The 20539-nt window shown below is 40.1% G+C and overlaps 1 protein-coding gene across 4 annotated transcripts in view; it reads left to right on the forward strand.

Moving 5' to 3' along the window:
* The first annotated feature begins 8725 nt into the window (after positions 1 to 8725).
* The window catches only part of AZIN1 (antizyme inhibitor 1), a 32230-nt gene continuing 20416 nt past the window's right edge, over positions 8726 to 20539 (forward strand). For all 4 annotated transcript variants that reach the window (XM_046016451.1, XM_046016444.1, XM_046016436.1 and 1 more), the window contains exons 1-2: positions 8726 to 9075; positions 13893 to 14030. The gene's annotated coding sequence lies outside the window, so the exon portion shown is untranslated. The remainder of the gene's footprint in view (positions 9076 to 13892; positions 14031 to 20539) is intronic.

Genomic DNA, 20539 nt, shown 5'->3' on the forward strand with positions numbered 1-20539 from the left:
TTAACTTAGTCTACCGGATCTTGATAGCCCTTTTAATAAATCAGTGGTCCTAAGTTCCACCTCTTTTCTAAAAATGTTTTTATGAGTACACTAACTAAAAACTTGGATGAAATTGTTCAGAAATTTAAGATTACAATTCAGATGTACCTAGGAAAAACATAAAGGCTGTTCTCCTATTTTAAGGCTATCACGTAATGATAAAGCTGATATTCTAGTTTTGTTTTTCACTGTTAATTTGATTAATTCTGTGAGCTTTGTATGCCTCCATACTTGACCCAGATTCTAGCACTTTCTTGCTTTCTTCATCTACAGATTCGGAATGCTAGTTTAAGAGTATGGCTGAATTTTGAAATAAGCTCATTTGGCAATTTCCCAAAGTGGCACACACGGCAGAACATGAAGTGGGTTTTCCAAGGGCTTCTCTCCTCAGAACTAAGGCTCCCACTATAGAATCGATTGCCCTATGTTTTTCCCTGCAAGTCTGCATTAGTCTCTGGGGCTGTCTGATCACCCAGGCTTTGGCCCAATCTGATCTGTCTCCCTGGGATCCAAGCAACCAGACGGCAGATGAAGCATTGGTAGGAGGCCCTAAGCAATGCCAGCTCATGGTTTTGCAAGAATACTGATTTTGCTTTTCTGACCATTGTTCTCTAACAACGAAAAGGTTCAGTTCATCATTTTACTGTGGGGTTAGCAAGACCCTGTTGGATCCCAGTGCTGGAAAGTCATGTAACTCTGCTGCCAGACGGTACGGTGCCTGGGAAGCAGAAGGCATGCCACAACACACACCCTCTGCATTAAATCAACTCCCACTCGAGGGCTGCTGCTGGCAGCTGGATATTTGATTTAGGAGTCAATTCGCTGTTAAGAACCATTGTTTTTGTGTACAAAGAACAATGACTGGCTTTTTTAAAAAAAGCATTCTTGATGTTGTACTAGTATAGTGTCCCTCATTTTCTATTCATTCACTTTCTTTGAATAGCAAACACTCTTCTGTTGGTAACTAGGTACACAAATATAATATGAAACATCCCAGTTTTTGTTTGACAGTTCATTCCCATTTTCATGACTCCAATTTAAAATTTATTTGAAAAATACTATTCTCCCTCTCAAATTAGACACATTTCCTTCTCTTTTCTCTTTTTTCTATCGTAGGGTACTGATTTCTGTGGGAAGAGGAGGACTTGAGAAAATGGCCAATTGCAGATAAAAAGCATCCTAACTTTAGTATAAGCAAGTAAATAATTATAAAGAAAACTTCTTTGTATGTTAACATACAATCATCATATTTAAGGTTAGTAATGTCAAATTCTGTTTTAAAAAAATAGTATATAATGAATAGCAATGAGTATGTTTCGCCTCTACATTAGGGTTAAGGAGCGAAAGTGTTTAAGCGGTCCCTCTGGTCCAACATTCTCCCAGGGCAGAAATCTCTGTACCTCTGAGCAAACCCAGTGGCAAGATAGCTTTCTGCTCTGTGAGACATCCCATGGCATTATTCGTTATTACATTGTTGGGAAGTAACTGGAGGTCTATGTGTAAGGCACTGTGCTGAGCATTCTGAGATTTTAAAAAGAATCAGAATCCTTGCCCTAAAGAAGCTTAATATTGTGTTCACAAAGTTCAGACAATAGTAACATGAGACAAAGAAGTAAAAGAGGCATAGAAAGGCCCACACCAAACCTTGTGGAAACTCAGATCGAGGGATAAGATACACATCTAGGCGAGGGAACCCACTGGTCTTAGCGCTGCCATCTGGACTACCACCATAGTTTCTCCCATCCATCCACAGAGCCTGACCTATTGCATAGATGTGTTCAAAGAGGCAATATGGCGAAGGGCTTGAAGCTGGATCTCGGGCATCAGACATCTCTGAATATGAATCTGGACCTTCTCTTTTCATCTGGGTGACCTTGAGCAAGCTGCTTAACCTCACCGTAATTCTCTTTTCTCCTCTGGACCATGGCAGGTCTTACTGAAAGACCTGCCTGGTTTATTGACAGGCTTATTGAAAGATTAAATAGTTAATGCAAAGGGCTTTAGCATAGTGCCTGGCACTTGGTGTGTTAAAAAAAAAAATGGTAGCTTTTGTTTGTACTTTTCTTCATTTTCTGTCTTTTTCTGCCAACCTCTAACATTTTTATCATTCCTAGTATTATTTTTTAGACTTCTCACATCTATGGCTATCAACCCCCAACCTATGTGGTTTTCACCCTCCTGTACAATGTACTACCTAGAACTTTACAACAACAAAACTGTTTGTAAGTTGTAGTTTATAAATCCCAAAACAAAAAAAGCTACAGTTGGGGTTTAAGCAAAATAGTAAACTAAGCTGCTACTTCCCTTCTGACCTATACATTTGTTAATGCAGACCCAAATTATTGCATTCAGATTTTTTGGTTTTGTTTCCAGCAGTTCCATGTCTTTGTTGGTTCATGGCAAGCTTGTGGGTGACTACCCTCTCTAGGTGCCACTTAGACAGAGGCCTCTCTTGTCTTGTAGTGGTGCAATTCATTTTTTGAACTAAATGAAGATCTTTTCATCTTAGGTAAGCCTGGATTCTTGGTTGTAAGTGAGAAAACGTTGAGCTATTATATTAGACAAGAAAGATGGAATTTCTCTGTTTGGTATAACTGAAAAGCAAGAAGAATGCAAAAACTGGAATGCTCTCCCTTCTTCCTGATGTGACTTGGCTTAATCTCTCACATAGATTTCTTCTGGGAACATGGGTACTGGCAACTCCTGGGTCATATGGTCATAACTTGAGCCACAGAAAAAATGATTCCCTTGTCCTGTCCTCGTTCCTCTAACCAAGGAAAGAATGGTCGGAATCCAACATGTACCAACAATTATTAAGCTTTCCTTGCCCCCCAAGATAGGATGAGAAGCTGTTAATTCTTGGATCAGTTCCGTTGGCTTAAGAGGCCAGGGTGAAGAAGATGGCAGTTACCAGAAGATCTCAAGGTATGGCAGGGGAGAAGTTCTTCCAAAGGAGTAAGAAATACATTTTTTAAAGAAATGGAGGTGACTTAGAATTAAGTGACTTAGCCAAGTAGGGCCAAGACCAAATGAAGGTTTTTAAACTGTTATTTAATAGATGGTTGAATGGCACAGAAAGATTCATTGTTTTTGTGAAAGCAAGTCATTTATATTTCTTCTCCCTATTTTGGTAAAGAACTAATCTTTCATTGTTTTTTTTGCATGGACTCCTCTCCTTCCAGTTAAAATTAGGTAAAGCAAATTCAGAGTGATATAAATGTTTACAAGAGGATTTGTAAAACTTCAGGTTAAATGACAAAGTGATTTAAAGATTCTTGTTAAATACAATGTAGCCTACAGTTACTGTTATTAACAATCATGCAGGTGCTCATGTGACAGTACCTTGGCTAGGTTCTTTGTTAAAGACAATAAAGCAAACCATAAATGAAACTGGACAAGAATAGATTCCAGAGCTCCTATGTTCTATGCCTATAACCAAAAAGTTTAGGAATATCTACCAAGCAGCTGTTTTGAGGCAGAGAAATACAAGCCTTACTATATATTACCCAACCAATAAAACACTTGTTATCAGACAATGTCTTGCAGCAAAGTGACCATGAAATTAATTTTCCAGGGATTTCCTCACTTCCAGGGATTAGATGAAGATATAAGAGAGCAAACTCATGGATCATGTCCACTGGTTATTCTAGACATGTATGTTACATTTGATTTGTAAAACTGGATTATTGTTTTGGCTACTTACATAGGTTTCTGAAGCAGTCCTCTTAAATTAACAGCAACTTGTTACTTCTTTTATTTGTAATATGAGACATCAGTGTATTGCCTATGATCTGCTTATCTCAGCAAGCATCCAAGTCACTTGAAAGAGGTAAAATGCTGACCCATATTTAATGACATACACAGCTACTGAAATGAAAATAGAAAAAAAACTTCCTTATACCAGGGTTTGAATCTGGGTTCTGCCACCCTTTGCTTGCCAGGCATACCCTTCTGCGGATTAGATTATCCTGTGGACAAAGAAAGGTAATGGACATGAACAACTTCAAGTCAGTGCTAGGATGCAGGGTCACGGAACTCTACTGCTCTTGGACCTAAATTTTGTGAGGAAAAAAATCGAACATGATAATAAAAGTCTCTCTTTTTAAATTAAGAGATTTCCCATCTGAGGTGAAAATCAACCTAGGTAAAGGAATTACAGCTCTAAAAGATTTTTAACAGATATTTAACTAATAAAGGACAGCTCCTTAGATCTATCCCGTTCAAGGAAAGAATGGTATATAACCTGTATTCTGAACCCTGCAAAGTAATTTCAAAACACATTTACGCATTTTTACTAGTTCATAAAAGCCATAGCACCAGGTTCTTGTGAAGCAGGTTAGCTTTTCAGAAGATTATGAGTTCACCAAAAGATGTAGTAGACAACTGAAATACTGTGTTTTAAAATGTGAATGTTTAGGGCAACCCTCTGGGGTCCCCTCCCTCTTTGGGAGCTTTGTGCTATCAGTTTACTATTACTCAATAAACTTGGCTTCGCTGCCCAAAAAACAGGTGAATGTTTGGGGTGCCTGGGTGACTCATTTGGAATAGCATATGTCTCTTGATCTTGGGGTTGTGAGTTCAAGCCTCATGTCTGGTGTAGAGATTACTTAAACCTTTTAAAAAATGTGAATGTTTAAACTATTCAAAAGCTATATATATTTTGCCTATGTGAAAATATGAACTGTGGAAATACGTCTAAGAATTAATAATCTGTCATGTTTCCTCTACTGTGTATCGGTTTGGAAATGTCATTTTTACAAAGTATTCTTTAAAATGCTTGAATTTCAAAGAGCATTACCATTTCTGATGAAACTTAACATTAAAACTTTAAAAGTCTCAAAAAAACACCCAAAACAAAATATGTATTTGTTTTCTATATGATAAAGAGTATTCTAAGAATGTACTTTAGCAATTAAGCTGCTTGTTAAGCTGTCTTTAAACATTCCCATTGTGTTTTTACTCTCAATTACAACTGGACTCTTTATAATTGTCACATTTATACATGTGATAACAAGATAGTTCTATTGTAGGCTGGTGTTTTTAGGTGTACCTATTGTTTTTGAGTCACTTGTCTTTATTAGCAATCTAGTTCATTCCAACTTTTACATCTATTGGCATGAAAGCAAATGAGTTCGAATCAATAGACCAGGATGATCTAAGTGTGAATGGTACTGTATGGCTTTATCTGAGGGCTCTCTGTTTAATAATAATAATACTTCCCCTGGCACTACCTGTGTTTTTCTATATGAGTAACCTGATTTGGCAAAAAAACAAAACCTCAAACCCCAAACACAATTACATATGCTGTTCTCATTAGGAAGCTATCGTTCTGTTGAAGTTACATATTACGTTGGCTAGTCCACTGAAGCACAGTTTTTAAGGTTCTATTGTATTCATCAAATACAATAAATACAATAGTGCTAGCTGCATTATTCTTTAGTTTTGAATGCACAAGCACTAATCATGAGGGCACGTAGTTTGAATAATAGGTTGTTGAATAGCTTCATGGTACAAATGATGTTGAATTAGGCTCAGATCCAGTACCTTCCACTTGAAAGAGTGGTCAACATCCATTGACTTCACTTCAGCTACTCCTCAAATTTCATCTCTGTGCCTCCCACTCCACTGAAATTACTCAGTGAAAACTCACAAATAACTTCTTTTCAGGTCCTTATCATTCTTAATGGATCACTATAATAGTTTTCCAAGGGTTCTCTCTGCCATATGCTCATAGCCTTTCTTTTCCCCAACCTCATGTTCTCCTTTTTCTAAAATTCAGAACACTCCCATGATTGAAACTTTGGGACAAAAAGCCAAACTTAACATGAGCTCAGAGTTTACCAATGATTTGCCATTTGCCAGAATCAGAACCCTCTCCCCATCCTGTTTGAGGGATGGGACATCTTGATCACTTGTTCCATCTTGGAACACCTTCCTTCTTGCATGGCTTGACATTGTACTATGTCTAAGTACTAAGTACTAAGTCTCCTTCTACTTCTCTGGCTGGTCCTCTTGGTTTTCTCTGCCGGCTTCTCTTCTCTCTGGCATTTTTCAGGTTCCTTTGCTTATATCCCTTTTCCTACAGACCTCAACATTTCCTTAATCATCATGTCTATAGGAGAGGTTCCCAAATTCATAGCTGAAAGGGCTCCAGATCTCCCAATTTCCAGGGGCCTTTGGGCCTTTTTTACATACACCTTCAACTATGCTCAAAGCAGACTCATAGTCTACCCTCCAAACTGGGTCCTTCTATTTCTACCCTGTTCATGATTCCAGAATTCTCCCTGTTGATTAGCTTAATATACCCAAATCATTTGACACCTTTTTATCCCCCTTGACATTCAAGATTACCTTCTCCTCTTTCAATGCCTTTTCCCTCCCATCCATTCTGAACCCCTTAGTATTCTTAACTTTTGTAAGAGTATCCTTTATTGTGTCTTCCAAGCTTTCTATTTTCAAGACAACTGATGCCAGAATTATCTTTTAAAAACATCTTTTTTTTTTTTTTAAGATTTTATTTGTGTGACAGATCACAAGTAGGCAGAGAGGCAGGCAGAGAGAGAGGAAGGGAAGCAGGCTCCCCGCTGAGCAGAGAGCCCGACATGGGGCTCGATCCCAGGACCCCAGGATCATGACCTGAGCCGAAGGCAGAGGCTTTAACCCACTGAGCAACCCAGGTGCCCCTTAAAAACATCTTTGCGTATATTGTGTCCCTGCCTAAATGGTTCCAGAATAAAGTCCAAGCTCTGGTCACTTCTTGATCTTGCCCTAACCTACCTTTTCAATCTCATTAGCAGCCAGGCCCCTATGTTGGCGCCAGAAAGCCCACTCAGAGTACTTTAAACTGGGCCACTTCTGTGCCTTCTCTCACTTGGTTCCCTTGTCTAGAATATCTGCTCTCAAAATCACTTTTTCCCAATGTCTGGAACATCTGCTCTCAAAATTTATCATCAGCTTTCTCCAGCAGCCTTTCTCTCATTTAGCTGCAATCATTTTCTCCCTCCACTAGATTTTAAGCAGCATATTACTTATTTATCTGTAAACAATCCAGTTATTTTGTATAGTTGTCTTACTTCTCCTGCTGGCTTGTAAGCAAGATTTCAAGTAGCCTGTTCATCTCTAGCCTACTCCTTCCACCAGGAGGTCTAGTAAATTGCTATTTATAAATGTTCTGAATCAAAAAGAATTTTTAAAGAATGAAAGGGAAAGTCAAGATACAGCAAAATGAAATATGGAAAGGGGCGCCTGGGTGGCTCAGTGGATTAAGCCGCTCCCTTCAGCTCAGGTCATGATCTCAGGGTCCTGGAACCCTGATTGGGCTCTCTGCTCCGCAGGGAGCCTGCTTCCTCCTCTTTCTCTGCCTGCCTCTCTGCCTACTTGTGATCTCTCTCTCTGTCAAATAAATAAATAAAATCTTTTAAAAAAAAAGAAATATGGAAAAACTTAATTAAGGAGAGTCCACAGTTCCCGAGTTTTACCTAATACTTTCCTCCAGAAGTCCACATTTCGGCTTTGCTACTTTTCTACGCAGGAAAGCTCTCTCTCTTCCTTCCTAATTTACGATTTATTAATAAACTACAGTGCTGCTCACAAAATATACTGAAGCTGGGAAGAACGGAAAGAAAAATAAAGGTCTTAATCTCATAGATCTTAACTTAAGGGATGTGTAATACATTATTTCATTTGTGTTACTGACTCTGAGTCCCAAGGATTTAGCATGAGAGGACTCAAAGTTTCTGATCGCTACTATGAAGGCATTCTTGAAAGATGATAATAAAAGTTATGTAGGTCGTACCAGGTCCCCCAGTAAAAAAAAAAAAAAAAAAAATCTGTTACTAAGTAGTAAAATTAAAATGTGAAAACGAGGTGGAGGATTAAAGTATTGTGCGTTTCTAACATCAGTAATCCTCTCTCCAACACGGGTCCTTCATTAATAAGGACTGGGTGTGACTGCACCAGCCCTTTAAATGAGGACACAGAGACCACACTCCTTAAAAAAAACTACAGCACCATATTGTAACATACAAGCACTGGGACATTTTCACGCGAGCACAAGGCTCTGTAACCTCACCAGCACTGGGCCCACCCATCCCAGCCATTAAGGAGAGCAGTGCTGAAACCTCACCCTGGGAGGGCTATGCCTGGGGAGCCCTCAAATAGCGTAGTGCTTTCGAGGGGGGAGTTCCGGCGAAGGCCTTCACAGGCCTCCCTTACAGCCTCTTCAGTCAGTGCACGCGTGCCGCCGCCCGTGGCCCGGGACAACCCCCAGCGTCGTGGTCGCCAGAGAACCGGGCCCAACTCCCAGTGCGCGGGGCCAAAGCGTGAGCGTAGGCACCTAAAGGGTGGAGGCGCGGGGCGACGCAGCGCTCCGACCCAGGCGCGTTCTTTTCTCTTGACCGCCCCCATCCGCGCGCCAGGAGCTCCGCGGGCAGAGGAACCGCGGCCCGCGAGAGGGCGGGAAGCCGCTAAGCGGTCGGCACCTGCACCCGGGGTCGCCCGTCCTGCCCCGCCCCCTTGGGCCCCCCCGCCAAACCCAGTCCTAGTCTCACGCCTTTCTCTTCCGCTCCCTCCCTTCGCCCCGGGCCGCAGTCCGACTCCGCCCAGCTCGCGCGGCCGCCCGGCCGGCTGTGACGTCATCAGACCCCGCCCCCTTATTATAAATACTGGCGTCGCCGGCACCGCCTTCCCACACTCCGGCATTTAGCTCGGCTGCGGTGTTTCTTTTTTTCCATCTCCTTCTCTGCCTCTTCTCATCCTTTCTCGTTCTTCGGCTCTGCAGTGTGACGAGGCCGAATTCTCTCCCCACCCAGTCCTCGCCATTCTTCTTTTACCCGCGTTGTTCTATTTCTCCCTTCGGCCGCCGCCGCCACTGCTGCACAGCTGGTGTCGGTGCCGCGCTTTTTCCCCCACGTCGTCCCCGCAGCCTATGGCCCAGGCCGCCTTGGGTATTTCTGCTCAAGGTAACCACATCCCTCTTTAAAAATTCCGCCGAAAAAGAGAAGACGCTTTACCCGACTCTTTGGGCCGTTATCTCACGTGAGTACCGACCCGAGGGGCGCGGGGCCGGCCTCGGGGAGCTGCGGGTACCTGCCGGCTGGGCCCCGCCGCCCGGCCGGCGGCCCCGCAGCGCCCCGCGGCCGGTTGCCTCGAACATGGCGGACGGCTGTGTGTGTGGCAGCGGTCGGTCCCGCCGCGGCGGCGATGCGGCGGGCTGGGTTGGCGGGCGCGCTTCGGGGCCCTCAGGCGGCCGCCTGCCGCTCGACCAAGCTGGAGCCGCCGCGGTTAAAGCCAGGGGGCGTGTGCGTGTGGGGGCGCTCTCGGGGGTCTCCGCCGGGGGTCGGCGTCGTCTCTGGCGGCGTGCGGCCCCCACCCCTCTCCCGTGGTGCATTGCTGTTTCCGGGGAGGGGGCCGGGCCGCAGCCCTGAGGGGCCCTGGTCCCGCTACCCCGGCCCGGAGCCCGGTCGCGAGGTCGCCTCCGGTATCCCCGCAGGCGGCGCGAAGGGCTGCTACGGCTGGGGCCTTATGAATGGAGTGGGGCGGGCCTGGCTGCGGCCTCCTATGACAGCTGCCGGAGGAGGACGGGTTCTTGGGGTTGCGGGGAGTGCGGCCCCCCTCTGGTGGAGGAAAGTTGACGCCACTCGGGGCCCGGAGGCAGGGAAGCCCCGGTGTCAGGTAGCGAGGGAGAGGCCTTTGGCCCCTTCTGGAAGCCTCGCGGCTGCTGCTCCGCCCCCTGCAGCGCTCCTGATTGGGCCAAGTCGCCTTCACTCACCTCAGTCACCTCCTGGAGCCTGAGGATTAGTCACCATGGCTTCGTTTTCCCGTCCGCGCCACGATTCCCCGGCAGTGAGAAGGAGAAGGGTAGGCATGGGTGGCTTATCAAGTACTATTTTGACTGCCAGCCGGAATGATGGTGACGTGTTTTAACTCTGGCCCAAAATATTTCTTGAGTGTATATGTTTCTTGGGCTACAACACTGCTGGCTCGGAAACCTGAGGTCGGGTACACAGTTTACACCCATGATGTTCAGATTGCCTGGGTTTCTTAGTGGCACCTTGGATCTGTTAAGATGTTTTCTGGTCCGTGGTGTTTCCACCTTTAATCCCCAGCTTGGATGGGAGGGAACCTGAGGATTCTTAAGGGAGAGAGAGAAGTGCTCTGTGATGCGGAGGAGTTGATAGAACGAACCTGGCAGAAATATAGCCAGTGATTGTCGGGCAGGCCCTAATCTTATAATTTCTTTTACAAATATGAGAGTGTAGGTGCTGGTCATGGAAGACAAAGAAGCCCTGAGGAGTTTACATTTAGTAGGAAAGATAGGCTCCTAATGATTAAAGATGAGATAGTAGGTGCAGTAATCAAGTAATCAGTGTCTTCTTTTATGCCACCCAGGTTTAATTTATACGTTTTCTTTCGAACGTAGAGAGAAGGCAAAAGAATTGTACCTTCTAGATGCATTTAACAGCATTTTCTTTGCCATCCTGCTGTCCTTTTCATCAACTCATCTCATTTTTCCGTGTGCTTCAAAGTTGGAGATGCCAGAATACACCACCCCTCTAACTTAAGTTCATAAGCACATATCATAGTTTAATACCATTTATTCATTTAAAAAAACCTTCGGATAAAATTCACATAACTGTAAAATGCACAGATTTAAGTCTATCATCTTATGAGTTTTGGCCAAAAAAAAGAGATGTGTGATCCAAACCTGTTAAGATACCGAGCTTTGCCCTCACCCCAGAAACATCTTTTGTGCCTTCAGATGGCACACACCGTCCTTTCCAGAGGCAACCAGGATTCTGATTTTTTTTTTAAGATTTTACTTATTTATTTGACAGAGACAGATCACAAGTAGTCAGAGAGACAGGCAGAGAGAGAGAGGGAGAAGCAGGCTCCCTGCTGAGCAGATAGCCGGACGTGGGGCTCGATCCCAGGACCCTGAGATCAGGACCTGAGCTGAAGGCAGAGGCTTAAACCACTGAGCCACCCAGGCGCCCCTGATTTTTTTTTTTTTAAACCATAGATTAGTTTTGTCTGCTCTAGAACTTCCATGTAAATGGAATTAAACTGTTAAGCATTATTTTGTGTAAAAGGCTTTAACTCAGCAGGTTTTTTTTTTTTAAGATTTTATTTATTTTTTGACAGAGATCACAAGTAGGCAGAGAGGCAGGCAGAGAGAAGGGGAAGCAGGCTCTCTCCTCAGGAGAGAGCCTGATGCAGGGCTCAATCCCAGGACCCTGAGATCATGACCTGAGGCGAAGGCAGAGACTTTAATCCACTGAGCCACCCAGCAGGTTTTTTATATTCATCCAAAGTACATAAATCAGTAGGTTGTTACTTTTATTTCTCAGTGGTAGTCTATTATGTGAATACTTTGCCTGATCTTATAAAATAAACTATTTTGGAATAATTTTAGATTTATAGAAAAGTTGCACAGGTAGTACAGAGCTGTGTACTTCTCTCACCGAGTTCACATTATTAGCATCTTACTGTGGTACATCTGTGAAAACTAAAAGAGACTTTGATGAATTACTGTTAACTAAACTGCAGATTTTATTTGAATTTCATCAGTTTTTAATGTCCTTTTTCTGTTCCAGGATAATCCATGGTACCACATTATGTTCAGTTGTCATGTCTTCCCCAGTTCTCTCTGATCTGTATGACCGTTTCTTAACCTTGTTTGTCCTGTCCTTGACAGCCTAGAGAAGTATTGGCCAGATACCCAGTAGAATTCCTCCCTGTTTGGCTTGTCCAGTATTTTTCTCATAATTAGACTGGAGTTTGGGGGGTTTGGAAAATATCACATGGCAATTTTAAAAGTCATTAGTAAAGGCAATTGCTATGTGTCATTCAGAGAAATACTGATAATTTGGGGCCACTAGGCTTTGGGATAATTACTGTAAAGGTGTTGGGAGGGTTTTGGGTTTTGTGTGTGTTGGAGGGGGTTAGTAACCTACTGCTGACTAGTCAAGACTAGTTCTCCCTGTGCTTGCTCATCCAGAAGTAACAGACATTTTCTTCAGTTAAAGAACTAGATTGCAGTCTTGTTCATGATAGAACTGGTTTACGCGTTCCATTCTAAATGAGAATAATTATCTTTTGCTATACCTCCTTTTCTCCACATTTCATTTAATTTCTTTTTGGTTTAATTGTACAAATACTCTATTCTCTATGTAAATGGCCCTCTTACCTGTGTACCCCTTTTATTTTAGTAAAATGTGCCTTCCATGTTTTAGGGCCTTCATTTCCTTAGTATCTTTTTGTTAGACGGGAATGTTTTAGAGATAATGCTGAAGAACATTTTTGAATGTCTGAGGTTTAATATCCTTAGCATCATACGTCACTGCCCTTGGGTTGCAGTAAGCAAAATAGCTGTGTGGATACTTGGGGGAGGGATGGAGATGAGAGTGTCTCACCCAGGATACTTATCCTATTCCTTAGGATACTTGAGAATAAACTCTGTCTCCAGCATGTGTCAGCTTTTAATTTATTTTTAAAATTATCTTGGTGTGCGAAGAATCAAAAATCTTTTTTTTGTTGTTGGGATCTATATTATTTGGAATCTAATGTAAGGTTGTAATCCCTGTTACATGTTGGTATGGGTTCTTGACTCATCTGTGTGTGAGCAGACTCTCTTAGTAGGCTGAAAGAACCACAGGATGCATCTATCCTGGTGGAGATGAGAGATGCTTTATTTTTATTTTATTTTTAAAATACTTATTTTTTTGAGATGTTTTAGAGATATCTAGAGTACTTCTGAAATTTCTCTGATCCTTAACATGCTAATTTCTAGTTTCATTTTCTGGTTTCCTCCTTATCACCCTTTCTAGCAAATTCTGTCAGGATATATTGCTTTAAAGTAGCAACCACCTGATTATGATTGGAAGTACAGCTATAGCAGTTTCAAGGTGAGAAAGTCCATCTAAGGAAACTGTAATAGGTAATAACCATTGCTAAAACTTAGCATTTTGTTTTTTTGGTTTTTTTTTTTAATATTTTATTTATTTGACAGAGAAATCACAACTAGGCAGAGAAGCAGGCAGAGAGAGAGGAGGAAGCAGGCTCCCCACGGAGCAGAGAGCCTGATGCGGGGCTCGATCCCAGGACCCTGGGATCATGACCTGAGCCGAAGGCAGAGGCTTTAACCCACTGAGCCACCCAGGCGCCCCTAAAACTTGGCATTTTGTAACATGCTAAGCACTTTAAACATTCGTATGTTGTTCTAGTGATTGTAGACTTAAGTCTGGGTAGGTTAAGGTATAAGGAAGAGAGGTGTAAACTTCAAGTTACTTGTCTGATGTACAAAGCAGGTATCAAGTGTTATTTCACATGATGTATCCAGCTAAGTCATAGATCTTTTTGGTATGTAGTAAGATTTTACACGTTAAAAAATTTGGAATTTGGAGAGTAAGAAATGTTCTGAGTAGATCCAAATTACAGATCGTGCCAGAACATTTGTACATTAGGTTAATTAAGTGTACTTGGAAATTTTCAATTTTAGGCCACTTGGAAATTTGGGTTTTTAGAGGATAAATAAAAGTGAAAATGAAATTAGATGAAGGCTGGAAACTGAGTAGGTAGATATACCAAGTTGGTAAGTGGATCATGACATCTGCCTTTGTGAATTTTGTACTGTAGCGGTTTGGAAATTTTTACTACAGGGAAAAGTGCTTTGGTAAACCCTTTGAAAACATCATTTGTGCAGTGTGATTAGTGAAACGCTCTTCTAAAACAAACTTATTCCTATAGTTTTTTTTTTCCTACAGTTAATTTTTAAGTCAATTTAATCTGCTGAAGCACAACCTTTTTCTTTTTTAATTAGGACTATTTACTACTGCTTCTATTTCATTCTTTAGGGCGAACTTTCTGACCAAGTATACAACTACCCAGAGGGCCTAGGAGAAGTGCTGTATAGAGAGCAGTTCGACTTCAACGCTGAGCCACCTTGGGAACCTAGCTGATGATAGGGGGGTTCCATCTCCTAACTTGTCCATGTAAGTATTTTCACATCTAAGCTAGGGGTCTTGTAAGATTGAAGTAAAGGAGAGTTCTTGTTGTTCAGTTTTTTTCAAAACTTGAAAGTGTACTTATCTCTTAAAGTTAAGTAACTTTTAAAGATCTTTTTTAAAAGTTCTAAAGATCTTTTTTAAAAGTTCTAAAAATAAAGCCTTGACAATTACAGGGTATACTGATTCAGTTTTGTATACATTGTTTACCAGTGATTGGATCACTTAATTTATTTTGAGTACGTAACAAGTATTACTATACTTAAGTACAGTACCACAAGCCCAAGTTTTAGGAAATCCAGGTTTTAATATAAATTGGAGAGATTTTGTATTCTTGTTTGTTTTTAATTTAAGGTGTAGGCAGTGGTTTGTTCTATCATTCAACTGTTAAACTTGGTGAATTTTTAAGTAATTGGGCTTATTTGGAAAAGAGAGACATATTTAAATAGAGCAAAAGATTCTGTTCTTTATACCACTCACTGAAGCTATGTGCACCCACAGCATGGGATGTAAGAGCTGAATCTTCTTGTTTTAATAGTTTGAGCATCTTGCCAGGTATAATGTGATTACCTGAGTTTATAATTGTTTTATAAAACGACTTTATGTAATATTCAGCTTGTGAGGAAAAATTGTTTGTTTTTAGAGGACTTACTGAGAGATGATAAATGTATGTCTCCCAGCATGTCACTTTCTGAACAGATTTTCTTGGATAAATTTGGACTCTACTTAAAACTTGGTGCAAAATATAATACTACAGAAAAATGTTCTTTTAATTTGTGCTGCTAGATTTGTATAGTTTTTTAAATTTATTATAGGTTTCTTACTATTGACATTTAGGTTTTAAGGTTTGTTTCTAGGTTGTCTGGAGACTTGGAGGAAATAATTGAAGTTTTCGGTAAGCTTTAGGGTATCAATTTTGTGTTTCTGTAGTCTGATGTTAAAAAGATTCTATCAAATAAAAATGTTCTATCTAATTAAATTAAGTTAAATTAGACCTTTTCAACACATTTGCAACGCTAAAGAGAGGGGGAAATAAACAGCTTAAATAGTAGGATTTCTTGAAAGTTCTACTGACAGAAACCTGACTGGAGGATTTCTCATACTGGCTTTCTCCTAGCTATGTGATTTTTGAGCAAACTGCTTATTTTTTAAATCATAGCTATAACTAGAACAGTTCCTTTAGCCCTAAACTGGTAACAATGATTTTTCATTTTTGAGTGTATTAAGCACCCATTGTTAATGTAATGTGGGCTTTGGGATTATAGCATCGTCTGTAACAAATGCAGAATCTCCACCCTACCCAAACCAGACTCAAGCTGCGTGTTAACCGGGTGGCTTGCATGGATGGTAGAGAGAAGCGCTGTACTGCCATCTCAGTATCAAGTCAGTTATCTCTTAGTTGTTGTTAGTCATCTGTTCTATTTCCAAAATATCTAATATTTCACCCTCAGTGGCTTGGAGATTTAACTTTTCTGGGTGGGGTCTAGTTGGCATCTAGTAGGCAGGCTTATTGAAGTCTCTTTAATGTAAATATAATGCATTAATATTTTTAGCGATGTTTCCTCTTAGACTTGTATCTGCGAACTGATACAAGGTTAATAAATGATTCTGCCAAATCTAGGAAAGTAGTTTTTGTTTAAAATAATTAATGTAGTATTGGGAAAGTCCATAGTTTACGCCTTTTGGGGGTGGATGAACACAGGTAGCATATACGAAAGATTTTTATTCTGTAGTTTCTGGCAGCCAGAGTAACTGATTTATTATGTCCAGGTACAATGTATACTATTCTTTTGAACAAAACTGTACTTGAAGCTTTGCTATAAAGTTAGAGGTCCACAATCTTTCATGTATGTAATTCTGAGGTCTAAAAGTTAATTGAAAATTTTTTTTATAGCCTTTTAGAAGCAACCTAAACTGATTTGGGAACAAAACCTTGTGCTGAGCTCGTGCTGTTTTTATCTTATTCCATTTAGTGCCGATATTCCTAAATTTTGTTGTAGAAATACTGTGATTAGAGGTCGTTAGCTTGGCTTCCTGGAGAATGTTTATTTATGTGTGTGTGTGTGTGTGTGTGTGTGTGTGTGTGTGCGCACGCGCGTGTGTACGTGTGTACTATAGTACCATTCTAAAATCTGAGAAATTTTAAATTCAGAGAAGATGTGACTCTGAAGGTTCTTGACTAGAATTAGTAGAAATGGCAAGAGAAAGTTCTACATTCCAGAAATGTCCTTAGACAGCAGTTATACTAGACATTAAAATCCTGCGGAGCAATAGTACTGTTTGGAAAACCAGAAGTCATTAAAAGGGCTTAACACACTAGCTTTTGTGGAAAATAACTTGGCATTGCAAAGCATATAGCTATGTGAACTCTCTTTGAACAGTGTAATACTCCACTAGTTCTATACAAATGGTCTAAGCTCTAGGATTTCCCTTCAAAGTTAGGTTTAATGCCTTTAAAAAAGAGCTTTATGCTGGTGTGTTTTTTTCCAATCAATAACTTGATTCTCAAGTTATTTTAGCTGTCACTGTTTAATAATTAATAAAGTAGCCTAATGGAAAAATTTTGAATAGGCCTTTTCCAGAAAACTAAATATTCTTTTTTTAAGAGTTTATTTATTTATTTATTTTATTTATTTTTTTTTTTTAAAAGATTTTATTTATTTATTTGACAGAGAGAGATCACAGGTAGATAGAGAGGCAGGCAGAGAGAGAGAGAGGGAAGCAGGCTCCCTGCCGAGCAGAGAGCCCGATGCGGGACTCGATCCCAGGACCTGAGATCACGACCTGAGCCGAAGGCAGCGGCTTAACCCACTGAGCCACCCAGGCGCCCAAGAGTTTATTTATTTATTTAACAGAGAGAGAGAGTGCGCATGCACACAAGCAAGAGGAACAGCAGGCAGAGCAGGCAGAGGGAGAAGCCCAATGCAAGATTTGATCCTAGAACTCTAGGATCATGACTTGAGCTGAAGGCAGCCGCTTAACTGACTGAGCCACCCAGGCATACCAGAAAACTAAATTCTCTTCTAACCAACTACTTTTATTAGCAGACCTGGTAATGAAGTCAGATTGAATTAATCATTACCACAGGGGCGCCTGGGTGGCTCAGTGGGTTAAAGCCTCTGCCTTCGGCTCAGGTCATGATCCCAGGGTCCTGGGATCGAGCCCCACATCCGGCTCTCTGCTCAGCAGGGAGCCTGCTTCCCCTTCTCTGTCTCTGCCTGCCTCTCAGCCTATCTCTGTCTTTCAAATAAATAAATAAAATCTTTAAAAAAAAAAAATCATTACCACATACTTTTAAAAAGTTATATATAAATCTAGAAATAGGTTTCAGTTAATTGAGTGGTTTAAATGGGCTCTAAAAATTTGTCTAAAATATTTTATGTGGTTTTCAGTAGTTGACCATGTTCAGATAGAAACTTCATAAGAATCCTCAACATTTTAAATACTCCTTTTTTGTCTCCTGATTGGTAATATTTACATATGCCTTAATAAGATCTACCCTAACTAAATTGGAATTATTTTAACTAGGGGAAAAATGTTCTGTATGAATTTACTAGTATTGTTTTCTCATGTTTTGCTGTTATCAGTAAAGTCAGGTTTTTTATTTGCTATGGAGAACACTTAATTTGGGTAATTTACAGATTCTGTGATGCAAACAAATTCAAGAGAACATTCATTCATTAATGGTTGTTGGTGCTCTTTGACCAAAAAAAAAAAACCTGAATAAAACTGCTATCCTTGAAATACACAATTTTTAAAGTATGTGTGTCCCGTGCCATACATAAGATAGTACTTGATGGTGTAAATTAGCAGGAAAGTATTCTATACAAGCACAATGTGAAGATATGTTAATGAATAAAACAGTGTTTGGGGAATGTGGCTTTTTTTCTTTAGGCAAATTTAGGATCTTTTCTGTGAGGGCCAAAAAGACTGGAAGGCAGTATAGATCAGTTTTTAAAGGGGATAAAATGGTTCTTGGATTTATTACAAAAGACAGTTGAGCCACGAGAATTAATAATGGCTACCAATTTTTGTGTTCCATTATGCTCCCTTTACATAGTCTTATTTCAGTGTTTTTGAGACTTCCCCTCTCCCCCTGAAATTTTGAGAAACTTAATTCTGGTTAGGAGTGAATAAGGCATTTGTACCTTGTAAACTATAAAATCTAGGTAAATAGGCTATTCTGTACTGGCCATTGTTCAAAGAACCTTAAGGAGGCTGTTGCCTGGGACGTGCTCTCACATTGGTAAGGCTTAGGAAACCAGTATTTTTTTGTCCTTCACTTCCATTCCAGGGTCATTCTTGCACATTTAAACAATTTGTCACAAGCTAACTGAAGCAGAGATTTAGCCATCCTTTCCTCTAGTTCACTGAGTAATGTGAGGAACATTATGGCATGAATAGAAAATATTTGTGCAGCATACTGAGTTACAAGGATTAGACTGATGTTCAGCCTGTGTGGGCCACACTCAGCCACCATAAGGTCTTAAATACCTGTAACTACTTGACTTGAAGAAGGACCCAAGATAACAAATTATTTTCAAATGCTTCTCTCTGAACTTTTTGCCTTTTCTTCATTATCTTATGTAAACACATTTTAATCTCTCTTCTGAACTTGCTGTGGAGTTTGTTACTTTTTGTGCCCCTACACTTTAACTTTGTAAACTTGTGAATCGATCTTTTTACCTTGAACAAAGTCATTTGGAGGTGGGGTGGTTTTAATCTGTGATGTGTGTGGACCTGATCCTTAGAAGTTTAAAATTTCTTGTGAAAATAGCATCCTCTAGCACTGGTTTGTTCAGTACGGTAGCCACTAGCCAGGTGGCTATTTAAATTTTAAAAGTTAAACTAAATAAAATTTAAAATTCAGTTCTCAGTTGCATGAGCCACATTGAGAGTGCTGGAGAGCTATATGTGGCTAATGCTATTGTTTCGGGTAATGATAAAATTTCAGTTATCACAGAAAATTCTTGGACAGTGTTTCTCTAAGGTAGTGTTACTGTAAACCTGAGTACCTGTAATCTTAAAACATAAATTAGTAAGAATCATAAGAAATAGATGTTCTCTTATATTTAATAATAAACTTGTAGTGGCTTTTCGGTTTTATATTTTAGCTGATTTTTTTTTTCTAATTTGTTGAATTCTTTATCATGCTGTTAGGATAGGATTCCCTTCTATGATTTATTTGCTTATGGAGACATTATTAGGTTTATGTTGAATACATGCCTCTTCTTTTCATCTATTTCTTGCTTTTTGCTGCAAGGATCCTCTGATGCCAGTTTATACAGAGCTCATAAATAAGTGTTGTATCTTCTTATCTAGGTTCAACATGGTCATCTGGTCAACATGGTGTTCTGTTGGGCATGACCACAAGTAGGAAGGGGTCTTAGTATGTTCAACATGGATACTGTAAAAAAAAAATGATCCCTAAATAATTCTCCAAATGAGGTATTTGCTATCCTAAATCCATGAAGAGCTCCCACAAGTAAAAAGCACAAAAAAGACCTAAAAAAGGAAAAATGAGCAAGAGCTGACATTTTTTCACTAAAAACCTAGCAGTTCTATGTAGCCCTAGATCAGTGCTACCTAAGCTGCCACTCAGCAAGCTAGTCTCTTGTACCACAGTGTAAAGTAGTGTACTGCTTGGTTCTTAACTTCTGGATCAGCTAGTTTGAAGGCTATCGTTTGAATAGCACTGCCTCTTAGGGACATAAAAATAGAAATTATGTCATAAATAATATTATAAGTAATGTGGGAAATAACCCATAGACCCAGTTCAGGTAAATAAATGGTATATCTACACAAAATACTACACAGCAGTGAAAATTGATGGACTCTGGTAATATCTGTCTGCACTATAAAGTTGAACAAAAGAAGTCAGTCGTGGTAGAAGAGTAACAGGGATGCTATTTATAGTTCAGAACCAGTAAAGCCAATGTTTTAGGGGCATATAGAACAATAAAACTGTTAAAGCACAAGGAAATGATGATTAGAAGAGCATGAACATGCTTAGGCGACATGCAACCACTGCCACCTGGGAAAGATGTATAAGCTTGTAAGGTATTCTGTTTCTTAACCTTGTATTTGCTGTAGTCATTATATTGCACATGAGTTTTATATATAATCTGGGAGAAGTGACAGTGAGATCTGCCCTATAAGGTAATCAAAATAGTAATTAAATGCATTTGTTTAAAGAGTTATTCCCTATACTACATCAATAAAACTCAGAAAGCTTAAGATTAATACAGCTATATATTTCCTGTTCATGTTGTATTACAGTAGTTTTCTTTAATGACACTGCATCTTAATTACCAAGAGGGATTTAAGTATTTTTACTTGTGTGAGGTACATACACTTATTCAAGAAAAAATTAGCCTTCACATCAAATAGTCAAGACACATTTTTTAAAGGGAGCTTAATCTTTCAATTCCACGTGTAAAAGTTTATGGGTATTAAAATCCTGTGTTTTTGTTTTCTCATTAAGATGTATTTTTAGA

Source organism: Meles meles, chromosome 1 (assembly GCF_922984935.1).
Source record: "Meles meles chromosome 1, mMelMel3.1 paternal haplotype, whole genome shotgun sequence".
In the NCBI taxonomy this organism is placed as follows: Eukaryota; Metazoa; Chordata; class Mammalia; order Carnivora; family Mustelidae; genus Meles; species Meles meles.